Below are 21,068 nucleotides of genomic sequence, written 5' to 3' on the forward strand. Positions count from 1 at the left end.
TTCTCATTCTTTATGTGGATAATGGCATTCTAACAAACAAATAACATTTACACTTGGCAATGTCGATACATTACATCCAAGTGACTTGTAAACATGTACAATGTAAAGAATAGAAAACTAAACATATTTGCTTTAACATGTTGTAAATTTAAATGCTTAACACATTGAAATGTAGCCAAAACATACTGCCTAAATACTGGCATGTAAGGAGCACACAGTGTTTAGGTCTATGATGAGCAAAATCAAAATATTGTGAACTAAGACAATAAGAACTTTAAACTTTGAGATGTCACACAATGTCATACTGTCTGATACCCTTCTGATGTCATGCAATCTGCTCTGGCATGTGGTTGTGTGTCTGGCTGGTTTTCCCTGTCATATTGAATTGCTTCAGCAACAGTGTTGTCATCTACCGTGTCCTTGGAAGCCTCACAGTAATTGTGCAGCACGAAACATGCATAAATTACAAAGGGAAGATCAGCCAGATTAATGTCCATGGCCCTTCTCAGGGCTCCGAACCGGGCTTTTAGTCTCCCAAACGCACATTCTATCACCATCCTTGCTCGGCACAAAGATAGTCCAAAGTACTGCTCCTGGGCAGTGCTTCCCCCATTGACATATTCCTTCATAAGATATGGGAGCAGTGGATATGCAGGGTCGCCTAGTATGTAAACCGGTATGGCCTCTTCATCTTCGATGATTTGCCTTGGACAGGGAGGGATGCTTCTATCTTTCAAGGACGTGTTAAGAGTGGAGTTAGCAAAAATATGTGCGTCGTGCACGCTCCCAGGCCATTTCACTACCACGTCCATGAAGGCATATTTATAATCACAGGTGGCTTGAATGTTTAAGGTAAACCTCCCTTTCCTATTGATGTAGTCACTGGAATTGGCTGGTGGTTGCTTTATCTCTACATGCGTCCCATCCACAGCACCTAGGCACTGAGGGAGGCCATGAGCTTCTTCAAAACCCTGCACAAGTTGCTGGACAGCATCTTCGGATTTCGGCAGTGTTATATACTTAGGACCCAAGTGGACAGTTATTGCTCTACACACTTTTCGGATTATTATTGAAACTGCCGATCTAGATAGGCCGAATGAGTTGGCCGTCTTACGTAGTCTACCCTCATCAGCTAAATAGTATAGGGTGAGGGCGACTTTTTTCTCTACACTGACCGGCGACCGCATGACAGTAGTCTGACCTTCTATGGAGGGACGTAGTAACTCCGAAAGCGTCAGTAGAGATGACCGTGACATTCGGAAGTTCTCATGCCATTCTTCCGGTAGCACGACTTCTTTCTCAAAGTTTTCCCACCAGACCGCGGTTCGCCCAGGTCGGATCCAAAACCGGCGACGGCGACGTTGGCAGGCAATATACCGGCGTCTTGGAAGGGAAAGCTGCTGTAAAAATGCTGACCTTCGTGTACTCCTTCTCCTCTGCTTCTCGATATAATACAGCAGTTGTGTTTGCAAATGCAAACAGGCCAAAAGCGTTTGCACAAACGTAAAAATGAGTACCACCTTAACAGCATCCATGATCAAACAGTAACGTTACCCAAACAAACTCTAAACATAGGGCGCTCACATGATGTTAAGCATTTTCTGGCGCATAATGTGACGTTTGAGAACCTAAAACCCCGTTTCTCCCAGTTGACACGGCAACACATAACCAGCGTTTTCAGAAATCGCCACTTTGGCCGGAGTTTTTAGAAATAATCGTTTTCTGCGATAAAAACGGCGTTTTCGTGTAAATGACAGGCCAAAACGCAGGGAAATATCTGAAAATAGGAAATATTTTCCTATCGTGTAAACGGGGCCTTAAATGCCCACTGACACTCACATTTGTGCAGCTTCCTAAAAGAATCAACATCTCTTAACTGCATTCATATTCAGTGGTAAGAAAGTATCTGAACCCTTTGGAATTGGATGATTTTCTGCATTAATTGGTCATAAAATGTCTTCATCAGTCACATGTAGACAAACAAAGTGTTTAAGCTAGCTACACAAACAATTATAATCTTTCATGACTTTACTAAACATCCCATTAGCCACTCTCAGTGCTGTGTAATAAAAATGTACATTTTGTAAGTGACTACATTGTACCTCTATGAACCACAAATGTTGTTTTTGTTTTGTGATGGTTGTTCATGAGTACCTTGTTTGATCTGAGCAGTTAAACTGCCCAATGTTCTTCAGAAAAATCCACCATGTCTTGCACAGTCTTTGGTTTTCCAGCACATTCTAAACAATTAAACCCTTTACAATAGTGACTGCATGGTTTTAACACCCATCTTTTCACAATGAGAACTACTCATTAGTTAGAGGACTCCGCTATTATATAGGGTGCCAGGGGGATGATTTTATTCTGAAGAACAGTGGACAGTTTAACTGCTCAGAACAAACAAGCCAATCATGAACAACTATTACAAAAACAAAACAAACAAAAAAACATTTGTGGGTCATTAAGTAACAAGAAGTTCACTTACTACAGCACTGTGAATGTTTATTGAGATGTGTTTAGTAAAGTATAGATAATCTCTAAGATTAGTTATGTACATGATCATTTTATGTCTCTTTTAAAAGTGTTCATAGAATATGTGATCACTAGTTTTTGTCATGTGATTTATTTTACCACTAAGATTTTCTTGATTTTCTTTCCTCTTAGATCTGGATTTCCTCTCAGACCAGATGTGTCAAAAGCTGATGTGGGACATGTTGGCTGTTTTTTGCCTCTTCCTACGTTTTTTCACCCATTGGATGGATCTCTTGTCCTCTCAGATCCAGACTTCCTCTCAGGCCAGATCTTTCAGATGAGATGTTTGAGATGTTTTGGCATTTTTTTGCCTCTATCAAGGATTTTTCATCCATTGGTTCTCAATATTTTCCTCTCAGACTCAGAATTCCTCTCTTGCCTGGATGTTGATGTGACATTTTGAATGTAAGGTTTCTTTGTTTGCCTACTGGTTCCTCACATTGAATTTTACAATGTATTTTCTGTGACTTTTTTTCCTTAACTGTTAATGTATTGTTAAAACTTGTTAGCCTGTTTAAATAAATGGCAAACAATACTGTACCATAATCTATATTTTCTTCATTTTTTCCATTGAGTAAATATGTGGATGTTAATAGATATCGGACAATAGAGTAAATAGAAAACAGTATTTATATTCTAACTTTTTATACTATAGAATTATAGATGGAACCATTACTGCCAGTACTTTGTGAAGCACAGCCATAAAATTAAAAACTGTAGAATTACGGTAAATGGCTGGAACCACAGCTGCCAGTACTTTACTGTGAAATTACAGCATTGTTGAAACCGTAAAATTACAGTAAATGGCTGGAACCACAGCTGCCAGTATTTTACTGTAAAATTACAGCATTGTTGAAACCGTAAAATTACGGTAAAGGGCTGGAATCACAGCTGCCAGTATTTTACTGTAAAATAACAGCATTGTTGAAACCGTAAAATTACAGTAAAGGGCTGGAACCACAGCTACCAGTATTTTACTGTGAATTTACGGGTGAATTTTACTCATGACATGGCATAAGTGTTTTGAAAGTAGTTCTGCTTACCGCAGGCTCTACATTTTCTCATCTCTCTCCTCCTCCTCACTATCATCATCTGCCACAGGAGCTGATGAAGGTCAGAAAACATACACTACCGTTCAAAAGTTTGGGGTCAGTAAGATTTTTAATGTTTTTAAAAGAAGTATCTTCTGCTCACCAATGCTGCATTTATTTGATTAAAAATGCAAACAAAAAGTAATATTCTGAAATATTATTCCAATTTAAAACAGCTGTTTTCTATGTGAATATACAGTAATGCTGTTCTTTTGAACTTTCTATTCATCAAAGGATTTTGAAAAAAAAAATTGTACACAACTGTTTTCAACATTGATAATAATAATGAATGTTTTTTGAGCATCAAATCATCATATTAAAATTATTTCTGAAGGATCATGTGACACTGAAGACTGGAGTAATGATGCTGAACATTCAGCTTTGATCACAGGAATAAATTACAATTTAAAATATATTAAAATAGAAAACAGTAATTTTAAATGGTCATATTTCACAATATTACTGTTTGTTTTTTATCAAATAATGTAGCCTTGGTGAGCAGAAGATAGGCTACTTCTTTTAAAAACATTAAAAAATCTTACTGACCCCAAACTTTTGAACGGTAGTGTATATTTTGACACATTTTACAGTGTCTGCTTCAAGGGCTTGTTTCTATTTTTTCAAGCTGTTTTTCTGCACATTCCTTGCGTTTCTTCTCCATCTTGCTAACTATTTCGACCGATACACACTGATACTGCTGCACGCTCGTTCACTCGTTTAAAGTTGTGATTGGCCCAGCCCAGTGTCAATCAAGAAAATAATCAATGGGCCGCTGATCTACTTGTTTCATGGACTGGTCTGTCAGAAGAAGAAAAAAAAAACCTAACGCTGACTTTTTCTGATCAATGCATTACACCGGCACAAACCCAGCACCGCCAATTAAGCAAAACAAAACAAAACGAATGGGCCGCCGATGTACAAATTTATGGGCCGTTAAAAAGAAAAAGAAAAAATAATAGGCCTAATAATAAAAATAATGTATGAGTATGAGATGTATCCATAGGGATGTATCGGCCCAAAAAGCACGTCGGCCCACCGGGAAAGTGCGCCGTATGCCCGATGGCCAGTCCAGCCCTGGTTGTTATAAATCAAAGAAAGAGCCAGAAGCCAGAAGACCAAGAGCAAAACATTACCGACATAAATACAACAAAAACAAATGACTAATTTCGCAGATTCAACCACTGTCTTGCATAGCCTACCTGTTAATGCGACAGCTTTCATGAACTGTCGTATACTGTGAGTGATGCTGCGAAGCGAGCGGGAAAACCTGGAGCGGATTAGCGGAATCAGCGGAATGCTTTGAGCGGAGCGGTGGGGATGGGGAAGAGGGGCACCTCAGTCGATGAGGGCAGAGGGGCAGTGGCTCTAGCCACCGGGCCACCCCCCCCAGATAGCATGTATAATCGGCCCGAGCTCGGCTGCCCCGCGGCGCCTGCGGCTCAGACTCGGCATCGGCGTGTGTTAACCGGGCCGATTGTGGCCCGCAGCTCGCTCTGGCACATGCATTTTTGTTACGGCTGTAAAGCACTGGGCCGATTCATGTTCACCGTAACTGGTAACTCGGCTCTGCTGTATGATCTGGACCACTTCTGGAAATGACTCGGCTTAGGTTAAATCAAGGATGGTTTTAATGTAGCAATAATTAAAAAATTATTTTAAAATTGACGTAAATTCCTGACTGTATCTTTGGATGTTATACTCGTCGAATGTCGTTGTCCAAAACAAAATATCTGCGGTAAATAATAATAATAATAGAGTCATTTTGCACAGAGCAATTTTTAATATTTATAACCATAGCAAAAATATTTAGTTGTCATGAAGATTCTTTACGTGTATTTTAAAAATGCATGGCCGCTTGACATCACTCGCACAGTCATGGTGATTGCAGTCGCGCATCGGCTGAGTAGTTGGGTAGTCTAAAATTAACACTGAGTCTAAAATTCATTTTACTGGCTATTTCAAATGTTTACCAGCAGTGACGGTTAAACTCTGGGCGCTCGGCTCAGATGCGTTTACCGGTATGAAGCCGATTTCAACAGTTGCTGCAGCGAGCGTCAGCACGCAAGACGTGTGCACAACTTTCGGTGAGATAAAACTCAACGCCTGACTTAAAATCATCCCTTTTCGATCCTGCGTCATTACAGTGAACTTGAGGTAAGTTGTGTTCAATTTCCTTAAAAAGCATCAACATTTCACGCCGAGCATATCAATCGAGTTACGTCGACCTACATATTTCGAACTGTTGCTGATTAAATGTTGATTATTATCGATCCGTTTAAACTTTGTTCATGTTCATTTGACAGTGCTTCCCTAGATGAAACGAAAAGAAAGAATTCAGAACTCGAATTCTATTAATTAGGACAACAATATAAAAAAAATTTCTGAGTAAAGTAGTGCAAATGGGGGTAATATGAAAGCTTTTATGGCGCGAACGAAGCTAACATTGACTAACGTTAGCTGCGCTGTTTTTGCGCTAGCAGCTCATATTTTCGTTCTGCTAGTTAGCAAAGAATTAGTTGCTAGGCTAGACACCATTTTTATTGAATGCAATTTACGTGAATAATATTTACGAGCACAGTCTTTGATCTGTGGAAGAAAATAAAGTGGAACAAATGTTAGCTGGCTTAAGGCCAATTCCGCACAGACAAACCCCACCCAGCAAAAACTCGTTGAAAAGACGTCGAAAAGACGACATTGCCAGTCGTCTAAACAACGTTAAAATTTGGTTGAAAAGTGAAAGGTGAAAAGACGTCTTTTTCAGGTCGTTGAAAAGACGACAATAAAATGACGTCCCAATCGCGTCTAAATTAGGTTGTAAAGTGAGTTGAAAAGACGTCTTTTTCAGGCCTAATTTCAACCGTGAATTCATGATTATATTTAATATTCATAATACGAAAATTCACAAAAGAGTTTATAAAACCATTTATTGACACATCAAATACATCTTTCACATAAAAAAACACTTTCCTGATCACATCTTAAGCCTGCATTTTATCAAGCATACCCTAAAAAAGTTATATTGTGAAATATTACTACAATAAAAATAACTTTTCTTAAATATACATGTAAATATACAGTATAAAGTGTGTAATTTATTCCTGTGATCAAAGCTGAATTTTCAGCATCATTACTTCAGTCTTCAGTGTCACATGATCCTTAAGAATTCATTATAATATGATTATTTGATTCTCAAGAAACATTTATGATTATTATAAGTTATACAGCTTCATATTTTTGTGGAAACTATGATACAGTTTTCAGTATTCTTTGAATAGAACTTTCAAAAGAGCAACATTTATTTGAATCATTATTTTTTTAAACAATTTTTAAAGTTTTTACTGTGACTTTTCTGTATAAACATTTTTTCAAAACAATAAATCTTTAAAATATTTATAAAACAGAACAATGACCAATTATAACCACATTAGAAAACATTAAAGGGATAGTTCACACAAAAATTTAAATTCTGTCATTAATTACTTACCCTCATGTCGCTCCAAACCCATAATACTTTTGTGGAGAGCACAAATGAAGATATTTTTAACAGATGCCTTGTGTGCGCAAACAATTACATCTTTATTCACAAATGATGTATCTCCGACGCATAAGATGGTCGGCTCTCTCGCCAACACAACACTGATGAATCGTGGTGCTCCATGAACACGTGTCAGAGACGTATATTTTGTGAATAAAGATGCCATGTTTTTTTTTTTTGCACACACAAAGCATTCACTTCGCTTCATAAAGTTGAGGTTAAACCACTGGAGTCATATTGATTATTGTTATAATGTCTTTACTACCTTGAAAGTTGTAGTGGCATAAACTGTGAAATGGAGGGACAGAAAGCTCTCAGATTTCATTAAAAATATCTACATTTGTGTTTCAAAGATGAACGAAAGTCTTACAGGTTTGCAACGACATGAAGGTGAGTGATGAAAATGTTTGGTTAAATTTGACGCATTAGGTGAATCAGTTCCTCAGGGGCACGAGTATCTCTTCCTGATCTCTGATCTGCTCCTTCCTTCCACCATCCCAATCCTGGATTATTGAGCCACGACAGAAGTTTCCACTTTGAATGCTTTAGCCTGGCTGTTTTTTCTTCAGCATCTAAAGTGAGAAAGAAAACAATAACCAAAATGTAAATGTAAAAAAACAATGGTTGTCCAAAATGTGAAGTATACACTTGAGGTTTCCCTCTACATATTTGTGCAAGATTTCAGTCATAGATAAATTGTAAATGTTTGCTTGATTAGACATTACCTGTCTAGCGACGTATGTTTATGCTGAAATATAATATTGGTTTGTGAATTGGTTTGGTTTGTTAAAATCCCCTATCACATGTCATTTTGTAGCGAACTGTCTTGTGTGATTAAAGTTTTGAGCTTCAGAACTGTCGATAACATAGTGAGTTTTTAGGGAGCGAATGTTTCAGTGCACTTTAAGAATTTTGTGATTAAGACGGCCTTTAACCACTGACTACTGAGCTAGAGACCTGAGTGATATGCACCCAGAGTTATGCACCTTGATTAGCTTGTTCAGGTGTGCTGGTCTAGGTTGGAGTAAAGCTCTGCATGTAAGTGGACCTTGAGAACAATGTTGAGATCTCCTGCAATATGTTCTGAACTTACAACACTGGTGTCCAGACCAAAGTCCTGCAGAGTTTCTGGTGGTCCTGGATCAGCTGCTCAGGTCTGCTTAATTGGGTTTGGAGCTAAACTCTGTGAAGCTAAACAAACTGTAAAGGGGAGAAGACAAACAATATTATTATGTTATAAATAATTTGTTCTGTGTTCATCTGCTTACCTGTACAAAGTATGCATCATGAATAAGCGGTATATATTGAATTTGATCTTTTAATTACACTGTTTTACTACATTAATACTAACTACAAACCTGATAAAAATGGCTGGTGGGCAATGGAAAGCCTCCAGGTGGGCGTAATGGTGTGACGTCACGTGATAACTATGAATTAACCATACAGTGCGTACTTTTAGGTTAAATAAATTAGCTTATTTCCATTCATCCAGTGACCAATTGTCAGCAAAACCTTTACAAAACTATCAAAATATCTCATCTACACATAAGATGTGATTACAAGCCCAAACTTACAGCTCAAGTCTATAGTTAACCTAACGTTACCTCTAACGTTAGATAGCTAGATGCTAACGGACTTTTTCGAAGACACTAAACCATTTCTATAAAATAAATATTCAACGGAAGCGAGTGATTTACATGAAAGAAAGTCTCAGAAACATTTGTATGTACTATTTGTGTAATTTTATGGACTGCACTTACCTTAAAGTAGTTAAAACCACAGTGAGAGACGTACGTTTCGCTGATTGTCAGTTGAGCTGCCGTCTCGTTTCCATGGTAACGCCCTCCGCTCCAGTTCAAATGCGGCTTGAATGTTCAGCGCGCGCGCCCATTAAAACACGTAGAAGTCACGCAGCATTTACATACATTTAGATTGATGAAGTGAATTATTTGATAATCAGCTAAAATATCCTGAAACCTGATGTATTATTAAGTGGATAGTAGGCCTGTGGCCATCGCAAACTGTAAATGGAATGAAAATATGAAAGCATTGAAAATGTAAAACATGTTTGAAGTCATTTATATATATAATAGGCTACATTATAATATAATATATAGGTCTACCTTTAGAAATGGTAAACGTGGTGTAGAAATAAAATAGCAAAAACTACATGATATAATTATGAACATATTTTCTCATAGGCTACACAAATTTACAGATGTAACACGAGGAACAAAGCTTAAGTATTTTTAAATGTATTTCAAATATACAAAATGTATTTCAATATATTTAACAGTGCTTCACATATATGTGAATATATTATTAGTGCTGTTGTTTATCGGGGTCTAAGCAGTGCTTAATTTGTAAAGGGAGGATCCTCCCCTTACACTGCCTATAGTTTACAGCGCCAGAGAATTTTTAACATGTGCTGAGGGGGTGCTAGATCATTGACGGGGGAGCTGCGCAAAACTTGGCCACTAAATATTTAATATTCAGTTATGTTATTGATCACAATTAAAGTTTTAATTTCATTAAATTGAACAAGCGCAACATTCAGCATTCAAACAAATATTCTAAAGGCTATTATTAACAATACTGTTATTTTAACACAATATCTCATTATTTCGACATAATATGTGTGCTTGCAACAAAGATGTGCATTTGTAAATCCGGTGACGCGTGTATTGATTTTTATTAATAAACAAGTGTTTTCTCTGATAGTGTCGACTCGGCTGCAAAGATTAAGTTGACGATCGCCATCTCCGTGTGAACGCGCCTATAGAGAGAAATGCACATAGGCCTAATGGATTACATAATCATAGAGTAGCCTTTTTCTTTTTTCGCTTTGAATTATTTCGTTTAAAGACATTTCAAGCTTTGTGTATTTGATGTATTTTTCATGTCTGTGTGAGGCATACACTGAGTTTCGTTAAGTTAGGATGAGATGCGCTCCAGTTCACGTGCAATGCAAGTGACCGCACGGGCGCCTCCATGCTTGTCTGTTATATTTGCTTCTTATTAATTAAATCCAGGCATGGTTGATGAAAAATTGATTAAAATTAAGATACAATTTATACAAAACGAAATTCACTTTAAAGAAAGGTTTTCTACAAAACAAAACTTGATGAAGTGGTCAAAATCATGTCTGACCTGCATGTTTCATATTGCGCATCCTATCTTACTCGGTCGTGCTGTTCACTTTACATAATCATAAATGGAAAATAAAAATAACACTATAATATTTTAACAAATATGAAACTAAATGCACTTTTTTTAATGGCTACAACAGTATAGTAGGCCTACATACTCTCTCTTTGTACAAATTGCTGCACATTCATTTAATTCTGAATTTTGCACACACAAGTTGAAAGGCATTTGTTCAAAATCATCAAGTTCACGGATAATTGTGCGTGCATTTAGGCTATACATATATTTAACTAAAATATATTTAACTATCATTATTATGATACTAAAATCATAATGCTATGTACAAAAAATCAGATGAGCCCAGAATATGAACGCAATTACACGTTAGGCATTTTCCTCCCATAGAAAACCATTATAAGAACGCTTAATGTGGCTTAATGCAGATTAGAATGTCCCCTATTTTGTCGAAATAACGAGATATTATGTCAACACTAGGCTACTGCTGTGTCCACCGTGGTCTCCACATTCTTGATCAGCGGAAACGATTTTTGCTTGTTTGGGATCTGACTGGCCAGGATTATTGCCAAATCATGTAGGTATTTATATGGTTTGCGAACGTATAGGTGCTTACAAATAATGTATTTCTGGCATGTGCAGTGACACGTAACTTTGAAACTATTTCTACAATATTTCTTCACTTGCTACAATAGACTTTAATTGTATTTATGCTACATTAGGGCTATATGTGGTCCAAAACAGACGAGCGTCTTGGGCTAAAATTGGACCAAATCAGATGGACCAAACAAAGCCCATTTTTCAACGTCTATGTTTGGGCTAAATTTGGACCAAATCAGACGGACTAAACAAAGCCCAATTTTCAACGTCTATGTTTGGGCTAAATTTGGACCAAATCAGACGGACCAAACAAAGCCCAATTTTCAACGTCTATGTTTGGGCTAAATTTGGACCAAATCAGACGGACCAAACAAAGCCCAATTTTCAACGTCTATGTTTGGGCTAAATTTGGACCAAATCAGACGGACCAAACAAAGCCCAATTTTCAACGTCTATTTTTGGGCTAAATGAAGACTATGACGGGCCGACTTGATTTAGCCCAAAAAACAACGTCTTAATGACGTCTGGTGCTGGGTGGGACGCCAACAAACACGTTTTGTCCTAAAGTATGTGCACATTTTGATCCTGTAAGAAAATATTTATTTTACTTATGTAAATAGAGGAATGATGTGGGACTTTGGTCTGCTGAAAGCTGGGTCATGTCTGTTGCTGAGTGAGATCGGGACTTATGAAAATGAACTGAGGACTCTTATAACGGTAGAGGAGCAGCTGCGCCTGCGCCGGCGACCTCACAGTTGCTGGGGATTATGATTACGCTGACACGTTTGCTCCTGGTTTTACAGGTATGATACAACATATGTTCATGCTGCAAATATTTTGTGTATTAATGTTCTGGGTTGTGAAGATCTATGTGCAGACCGTCCGCCATTTTGTGAACGCTGTGTATGACGTCGTGAAGTGCATTTAATGGCCTTTTGCACAGGGGCCTGTAACAGATGCACTCTCGACATTTAACAATATAAAACGAGAAGAAAGTCGTGTCTGAAAGCTGCAATCTTTTACTTGTATTGCTAAAATGAATGAATATCTCGTGTTTTTCCGTGGGTGCTCGAGTTTGTCGGTGTCGGTTGGGGCAGTGTGAACATGACGCTTATTTTTCATAACATTCTGAATACAACGACCAACTTTTGTTGGTGACTTTTTTTTGTTGGTGTTTGCTGGCGTTTGTCTGCGGTGTGAATTGGCCTCTAGTTGTACTTTTATGGCGCAAACTGAAATCGCACTTTATAGCTAACATCAACATTACCTTTGGCTAAATTCGGTCTGGACAGACAGGTTTGAAAAGTTTATTAGCTACCCTAGGGCTGGGCGATATGACTGAAAACTGTATCATGATGTAAGCGTTTCATATCAGTCGATAATATTGATATTTTTTATGACCTATTTAAAATAAGGACCAGGAGAAAAATATATTACATTCAACATTTTTATTTTAAACTTAACCTTCCTCTGATTATAATCCCCTCAGTTATAAAGGCAGAAATGTCAACACAACCATGGAAAGCAACACCATGGAAGACACAAAAAACAGGTCTTCTCGGGAGGCTGTGCCTACAGGTAGGAATTCTACAAAGTGATCTCTCTCGGTTTACTCTGATCTACGTACAATGTTTTGCTACTAATCTGTTATGCCTGCTTTTTCTTGTGTCTTACAGCAATTGCTAAGGAGATCCTCATCCAGCTTGATTCTATCAGACAGCAGCAGTTGCTCATCCTGATGCAGCTCCTACAAATCTCCAGCAGTTCCAGACTTCATGCCAGACCCAACACATTTTGGGCTCCTACTTTCAACTATTGAGGATCTACAATGTTTGGAGGAGATGTTAAAGAATCCAGAGGAGAAGAAGAATTTGGTGAGTTAAATTATGCATTAATCAGATCATTCCTAAAAGTCAGTCCCCACTCTCACTCATGCTATATTCCTTAAATAACTAATGAGGTACATGTCTTTGTTTCAGACTGTTCTCCTTGGAATGGTCGGAGGCATGACTCTTAAAGACACTGTGGGGCGGGTCCTGAAAAGAGCAATGAACACTTCGCTGGCGAGACACACATTAAAAGTGTGGTTCTGGGTGAGTGTCAGTGCTGGATAACTGCACTGTGGTGACATCCCAGGGCTCTACAGTGCAACCTATTTATTTATTTATTTATTTATTTATTTATTTACTGGCTGTGACAGTGACAAAGTATTTAGGAGCACCAGTGCGACTGACCTGATCAGGTTCTATGGGTGCACCCTCCATTGAAACTAGAGCTGCAACGATTCCTCGATTAAAGTCGAGCACTCGATTTAAAAAAATCCTCAATTGCAATTTACCCGTGTTGAGTAACCGGCAAGTGGCGCATTCCACAGACGAGAATCCATGAATAACATTATTACACCGTTTTCTAAGGCTACGCGATCTATTTAAAACCATTTACAATCATAATATAGCATAGTGCTATCATGAAATCACAAAGGCTGTGATTTAGTTAAGAATATGCGCTTTTAAAAAAATATCAAATATCGCCTTTTAATGGGTAGGTTAATTTGTCATTGATCAGAAGGTGCTCCTAAATTTTTGACTGTGCTCCTAAACTTTTTAAATTAAAAAGAAATGTAAGTGTAGAGCCCTGCATCCAAATTAAGTTTTGGTGGTTGCTGAGTAACATCACATGGTCATGCTGCTCTCTTCTATCTTGTGTTTTTCTCAGATGCAGTCCGCCGCAATGCCCTGACCAAAGATTTTACAGAAGAGGAAGCAGAGCTGCTCATCACCAGGTGGCTGTGGCTAGCCTCTGATAGGGATGGTGGCCGAAGCCAAAGAGGGCGAACAGGCAGACAACGTAGACAACTCAAAAATCGCGGTGGGCCAGAATTAAATGTTTCAAAGTTAAAAATGTTGATATTGGAAAATGGTATTTGAACTCCTTGATTCTACATTAATGCTGTGATATTATTTCTATTCTATTCTATTCTTTTCAATTCAAATCTGTTATTAAAAAGTGTGTGCGTAGACTACTCAAAAACGCATCTGGGCCAGAATTAAATGTTTCAAAGTGAAAATGTTGATATTGGAAAATGGTATTTGAACTCCTTGATTCTACAATTAATGCTGTGATATTATTTCTATTCTATTCTGTTCTATTCTATTCTATTCTTTTCAATTCAAATCTGTTATTAAAAAAGTGTGTGTGCGTAGACAACTCAAATGCAGTGGGCCAGAATTAAATGTTTCAAAGTTAAAAATGTTGATATTGGAAAATGGTATTTGAACTCCTTGATTCTACATTAATGCTGTGATATTATTTATATTCTATTCAAATCTGTTATTAAAAAGTGTGTTTATCCTATTTTTGTAGTGTGGTCCAATAAAACATGCATTAAACATGAAACCTGTCTTCCTTGTGCTGTTTTACTTTGTTTATCTTGCATAAATAACGGCTGCTAAGCAATTTTAGTATTAACCTGATATGAATGGAAATCATAGTTCAAAGTTCAAATAAGCCCAAATAAGGAACGGGATTGGAGGCGAGCTTACGTCCTCTCACTCGGGTTTCCGCAATCGGGCCGCGTTAAAACCGAGCGCTCGGCCGAGTGTCTTTAGCCTTAATCGGGCCGCGTTAAAACCGAGCGCTCGCAGAGCAATCGGACCTAGATTCATGCCGAGCATTGGCCGAGTGTTTTAGCCTTAATCGGGCCGCTTTCGGCCCGCACAATTTTTGCTAGCTGGGCCCCTGTGCACGGCCCTGCCAGGCGGGGTACATGAGCGCCGAGCGCCCGGTCATCGCTGGATCTCACAACTGGATAAAATTTTCATAAATCTTTAAATAAACCACAGATTTTGAGCTTTAAAAAACTACATTCTCGCCTGAAAAACTCTTAAAACTACATTTCATGATACAGAAAAACTAGTATTATATTTCAACTGTGTTAAAAAATGGCGCTTCTTATGTTGACATTCTCTTTGGCGCAGCCTTAGCTGTCAATCAAAGTTAACCACGCCCTTATTTGTCATACATTTTATATCTAAATACGATCTAAACTAACGAGTTAGAAAAAAAATCACCCCCCTCACAGTTGTCAGGCACTCGGAAGCTATCGAAAAATACAATAAAAGTCCATGGGACCAACCTGTAAAAACATGAATTTATTCTGTGAAAACAGACATTTTAACATGGGGTCTATGGACATTTGCTCCCTTTTGGGACCTCCCTCTAGCGGATTTTCGATGTATTGCAGTTTTTCGCACTTCCGGGTAGGCTTCATTTTTTCAGATTAGAATGTTGCCGCTTGGTCCTCCTCTTCTTTTTCTATCGTTCCACTAATTAGCCTAATCTTAAGAAGTATGGAAGCATATGGGTAGCAAATTTCTATTTGAAATGTAATATGCAATGACAATGCAATATGTAAAATGGCAATGCATTTCTGTATTTAAATTTAAATTTTCCAATACATTTGTGCAACGTTTGGTGCAAAATGAAAATGAAAATTCAATTATATAATTTACATTTGCCATTCCATACACTAGTTTTAATATGCAAATTGAATACTTATTTTAACGCTTTATAAGTTGCAAAATTAAAATTAAAATGTATTACATAAATGATTAGATAAGTTTAAAATGTTCAAGCAAAAACTGTAGCAAAATTGTAATTTAAATGTTATTTTTTCTTAACTGCATTTACACTCACAGTTAAGACACTTGCGATTGCATTTCCATTAAGTGTCACGCAATGAATGTAGCAAAATTCAATGTGCAACTTGAAAATAGAGCATCACAGTCCCGCCCACAGCCCGAGAGCGCTTAGGTGCCGGAAGTAAATTTCCCATTCATTTCTCCCGTTGACGTTTTGGAAAATCCGTATCTAAAGAGTTTTAGAGCATGTCTGAGGATAACCAGCTACGGCTGAACTCATAGGCATACAACATATCATTTCGAGTTAAAAAACGACGAGAAAATTCAAAAAAAGTCAAAGGTACAAGACTGTGTACATATTTTCATTTCCGAGGGAAGGAACTACTCATCCCATAAACCACCGCGCCTCACTGAAGTTGACTGAAGCCACAACCGCGAAAGAGCCTTTAGAGCGACTTTCAAATTTGACGACAGCCACGCGAACTTTTTCTTGTGCAGTTTATAGCAGTTCTTTCAGTAGTAATCGTGTAAATAATAGTGTTTTTTATAGGTATTGTGTATTGAATTTTATATTTATCATCGTGTATTTTATATTGTGTGCGTGTGTGAAAAGCGGTTAACGATAACGTTAGCAACATGGTGCAGTGCTTTGTACCTTTGTACCTGACTGCAATCACCGCTCAGTGGTCAACACATGACGTCACGATCTGGCGGTCCGCGGCGTTCTGCTCATCAGTTTCAGCGGCCCACGGGCAGGTTGCTGACAAATGCCTCAACAATTTCCCACTTGTGGTCCATGCTCATTTTATTCATGAAGTTATAGTTCATCCTTAATTTTAATAACATTTAAATGTATTTTCTTAATAACAACAAGTGAAAATTAAAAAGTGATGGTCAGCAAACCAGAAAGTGCATCATATTCAGTTTATTAACTTATCATGAATTATTACACAAATGTTCAGTAAATGCATGAAGAGGTATGCCTAAGCTAAATATTGTTTTGACAGTGGCATCATAAAATGCTTGATATGACTCATACCATATGAAGGCTACAGTAGCCTAGCTAAAGTGAACGATAATGCTAACTAACGTTGCCATCTCCCTGCAAAACTCACCACAACTTTGTAAGTCTTGTCCCTTATGCTGGCCCTTACAAAACCCACAAGCTGACCCTCGGACACGCTACACTCAACTACATGACCCGATTTGAAGTGGTTTTCACCCCTTTTAACACTTTTGTTTTCCTCCTTGAAAAAAGCCATCATGGCAGCCAAGGAGATCATGATTGCACTGATAAATCTACCGTGCAAAAAACGCAACACACGTTTTTTTTTTTTTTTTTTAATGATCTTCAGTCTTCACGGACTTTCGCGGGGTTTAACCAGACAGTTGCACGAGCTCCACCAATCAGATGCATCACTGTGGGATTGTGGGATTGTTCAGGATTGTGGGTAATGAAGTACTTCTCCAAGACATCGCGAATAAAAGGCATTTATCTCAAAACAAGGTTAGTGCCCCATGAACTTTTGGCGGTTATATGAGCATATACAATCGCTTAGTACAGCCGTAGCTGGTTTTAAGTCTACCAAGTATGGTTACGTTTTTATGGCTTAAACCCCAACTGTCAATGGAGAAATTGTATTGAATTTTTACTTCCGGCACCGGCTGTGGGCGGGACTGTGATGCTCTATGCATTCTGAGCCGATCACGTGTCCGCCCCGCCCTGTCAATCAACTGCGTTGCTCGGCAACAGGTAAACACACGCTATGGTGCGTATTTTGAGGTGTTGGAAGGAAACACGGCGGCGGCAGATCTGATACGAGTGTAACATTCACTAGCAGATGAAGTGGAGCGTGAACAGAGAAATTGTAGTGTTTCCGAAGATTATTACGCGTCTGCAGCAAGCGGCAACCTCTCCGTCTCTCTCTTGAAACCAACACGGAAGTGAGTTAAACTGCAATTCATTAACTGGCCGCTTGGCCTGGCTGCAGAAGTGAGTCAAATCTGTATCTCCCTCATGTTAAAATTACCAACTTTACAGCAGAAAAAAACATGTTTACAGCCTGGTTCTCTCTGTGGCTTTGGTCTATACAGCTAATTTTGCCCTTCATAACAACTGTGAATTATTTTATAACTCATCCGTTTAGTTGATTAATATTTAAATTTAAGGGTGTGGCCACTGGCCACTTGAGTGACAGGTGGATTGCCACTGTCAATGCTAGCCGTTTGTCTGCTGTTACTAGCCGTCACTTCACCTCAGCAAATGTTGCTGCTGAACTTGCCTTCTCTGCAGTGTTTGTGCTTTTTTTCGGGATTATTTCATACAATTTAATACTTGGGTACAAAGCCCACGTCTTTGGATTCAGTCGTTGTCGTCGAGTATCGTTTGAGAGAACAACCAGCGCTTCAGTTGTTTTCCTCTGTGAACATGCACTAATGGATGTCTGACAATTTCGTTGCTTTTTGGGGTTTTCAAATTTAAAACGTCAATAAAGGTTCGTTCGTTCTGCTCTCACGGAACAGATGGATTATAATATGCTTATGTACCGTCAGATGAAATCATGCAGGCGTCGGCGCTTTCTCCGTCCGTGCAATAGGCCTATGTCACACTTCCTGCTTCCGGAACGCGGAGTAGGGATTCAGAACTTCCTGTCAACATTATTTCTCTATAAGGATTTGGATTATCTGCCATAATGTCTAAACCATCCGAGGTAGACTGACCACGAGCTATGAGGTTGTGAAACAAAGGTTTTTGCTCCTGTAGAAGCTATAAGTTCGTATGAAATCAACCTTGTTTTAAGAAAAACATGTTTTATCCGCGATCTTATGAAAAAAAACTACAGTACCCACAATCCTAAGCGGAGCAGCAACGTCTGCTGATTGGTCCAACTCGCTGTTACCATAGAAACGTTTACCTTACTGGCGGCGGAATTCAAACACTTACCTCTGTAATTGAAAATGAATTTCTCTCAGAAGAACTTGTACCCTTTCCTCAGTTTCGACGTTTCCAATTGAGAGTTTTCATTTACCATCCGAACCACATCATCATATGTGACTTAAAGCAGGTTGCGGAGAGATTTGATCCAGCGGTAGGGTAAACGTACCTATTAAGCTCACCAAAATCTACATTGAGACATTTTTAGTGCACAAGATATTGGTTTTAGTACAAGAAGTTATTTTAAAATAAAATATTAATCTCTCACACTATAATATTTCATTTTATTTTAAATGACAAAAGTATTTCAATTAAGATGTACATCATTAAATATAAAAAGTCTGGCTGTGCTTAATGGGTACGTTTTGTACCCTTTAAGCACACCCCTGTTCCCAATAAGCTCACAACAAGTTTTATTAAAAATTCTTGTTTATTTTAAACAACCTTTTTAAGGAATAATTGAAAAAAGTTTTATCTGAAGGTACAGAGTCAATCACAAAAAAACAGAACACTAAAATCAAGCAACAAGGCATTCAATTTGATCAGGTAGCCTATCCTATTCATAGTGACGTGTCATTCAAACTCATTGCAACATCTAGACTAGTCCACGTTCAGCTATGTAACACATATTGAAAAATCAAATAAGAAAACAAACCAATGTGCTCCTTAAAGGGATACTCCACTTTTTTTGGAAATAAGCTCATTTTACAACTCCCCCAGAGTTATTAAACAGTTGAGTTTTACCGTTTTCGAATCCATTCAGCCGATCTCCGGGTCTGGCGGTACCACTTTTAGCATAGCTTAGCATAATGAATTGAACCGGACAAGACCATTAGCATCTCTCTCAAAAAAATGACCAAAGAGTTTTGATATTTTTCCTGTTTAAAACTTGACTCTTCTGTAGTTACATCATGTAATAAGACCGACGGAAAATGTAAAGTTGCAATTTTCTAGGCTGATATGGCTAGGAACTATACTCTCAAAATCGCACCTTTTCATTTTTCGTCGGGCTTAGTACATGATGTAACTACAGAAGAGTCTTGTTTTAAATAGGAAAAATATCGAAACTCTTTGGTCATTTTTTTGAGAGAGATGCTAATGGTCTTGTCCGATTCAATGATCTATGCTAAGCTATGCTAAAAGTGGTACCGCCAGACCCGGAGATCGGCTGAATGGATTCGAAAACGGTAAAACTAACTGTTTAACTCTGGGGGAGTTGTAAAATGAGCTTATTTCCAAAAAAAGTGGAGTATCCCTTTAACTCTCTGGGTCAGAGCTTTCCTGTCTACTCCAAACTTCTTGGACAGATACGACAGGTTTCTGATGGCTCCTTCTTTGTATGACATGCCTCTTTCATCTTTGGGCATACACTATAGTTTCGTCTAGCTTTTGTCATCTTAAGACTGTGAAAATAAGTTTATTAATCATTTTTTTGAAGATTAACATAGTGACAACCATCAGTTAATATTTAAATTCTGATTATTAAGTATTTACATAGACGTTTAATGTGGGTGAGCTTAAAGGGAGCACACACTGTGCTTAATTGGAGCAAAAACAATTTTTAATTAATAAATATTAAATTAAATTTAAAGGAAAATATTTAGCTAAATTAATAATCTAGGTAATGTATTAAGTTTATACCAATTTTAATATGAACAACTATTATTGACAATATCTATGAAATTATGCTTTTTCTAATTGATGTCACACTGAAGCTGTGTGATTGTCATAGTAGTGCACCCTTTAAGCTCACCTAACAATAATATGAATTCTTTAAAAATTACAGCAGTTTAAAACCACAGACTATCAATAAAATGTAAAATTATAATATTATGGATTTAAAAGTACAAGCCATTAATGCCTGTGAAGTAATATATTCGTGTAGCACACAATCTTATACAGCTAGTAAGCTAGCTATGTTCGTAGCATCTGGGCTATGTTGCTAAAACTATCTTTTAGATCTAACTGTAATTATTTCCCACATCCAGGTTCCAGGTTATAATATGCAAAAGTCTAAACATTAATCTCTTAATTTTGCAATAAGAAGATGTACTTCTTCAAAATAAAGGCTTAAACATATAAAAAATGCACATTTGAGGGGCTCCTTTTCTGGTGAAAGTTTTCAGACAGCTTTGAAAACAGCCGCCAGACAGTGTGAACACATGGACACACATATCTCAGTGTGCAATGGTCTGATTGGTTTAAAATTACAGGAGGTATATAGTAACAAACACATCAATTGGTTAATACATCAAATAGGATAATACATTGCTGTTTCTTTTTATAATCTGAGCTCCAAGATGGTAGTGTGCTTAATGGGTACTTGAGCTTAATAGGTACGTTTACCCTATATATGGACTCTGCCATTGTAAAACGCTAACCGGAAGAGCCGTATCCCTACTAAAAGACGTACTTCCGGTCTTCAATTTTTTCGTGACATAGGCCTATAAATGCACATCCATGAATGAGCGCGGATTTTCTAACGCATTTACTTGCACTTCAAAGGCAATATATCTATGGTTTAACGGTTTAACCCATTTGAGAGGCGGCCAAAATCAGAATTTAAAATGGAC

General features: G+C 37.9%; 1 protein-coding gene across 1 annotated transcript in view; it reads right to left on the bottom strand.

Moving 5' to 3' along the window:
• The window catches only part of LOC307168281 (GDP-L-fucose synthase-like), a 553,698-nt gene that overhangs the window by 510,507 nt on the left and 22,123 nt on the right, over positions 1-21,068 (bottom strand). The gene's annotated exons all lie outside the window — the stretch shown is intronic.

Source organism: Squalius cephalus, assembly GCF_949319135.1.
Source record: "Squalius cephalus genome assembly, chromosome: 12".
Taxonomy (NCBI): Eukaryota; Metazoa; Chordata; class Actinopteri; order Cypriniformes; family Leuciscidae; genus Squalius; species Squalius cephalus.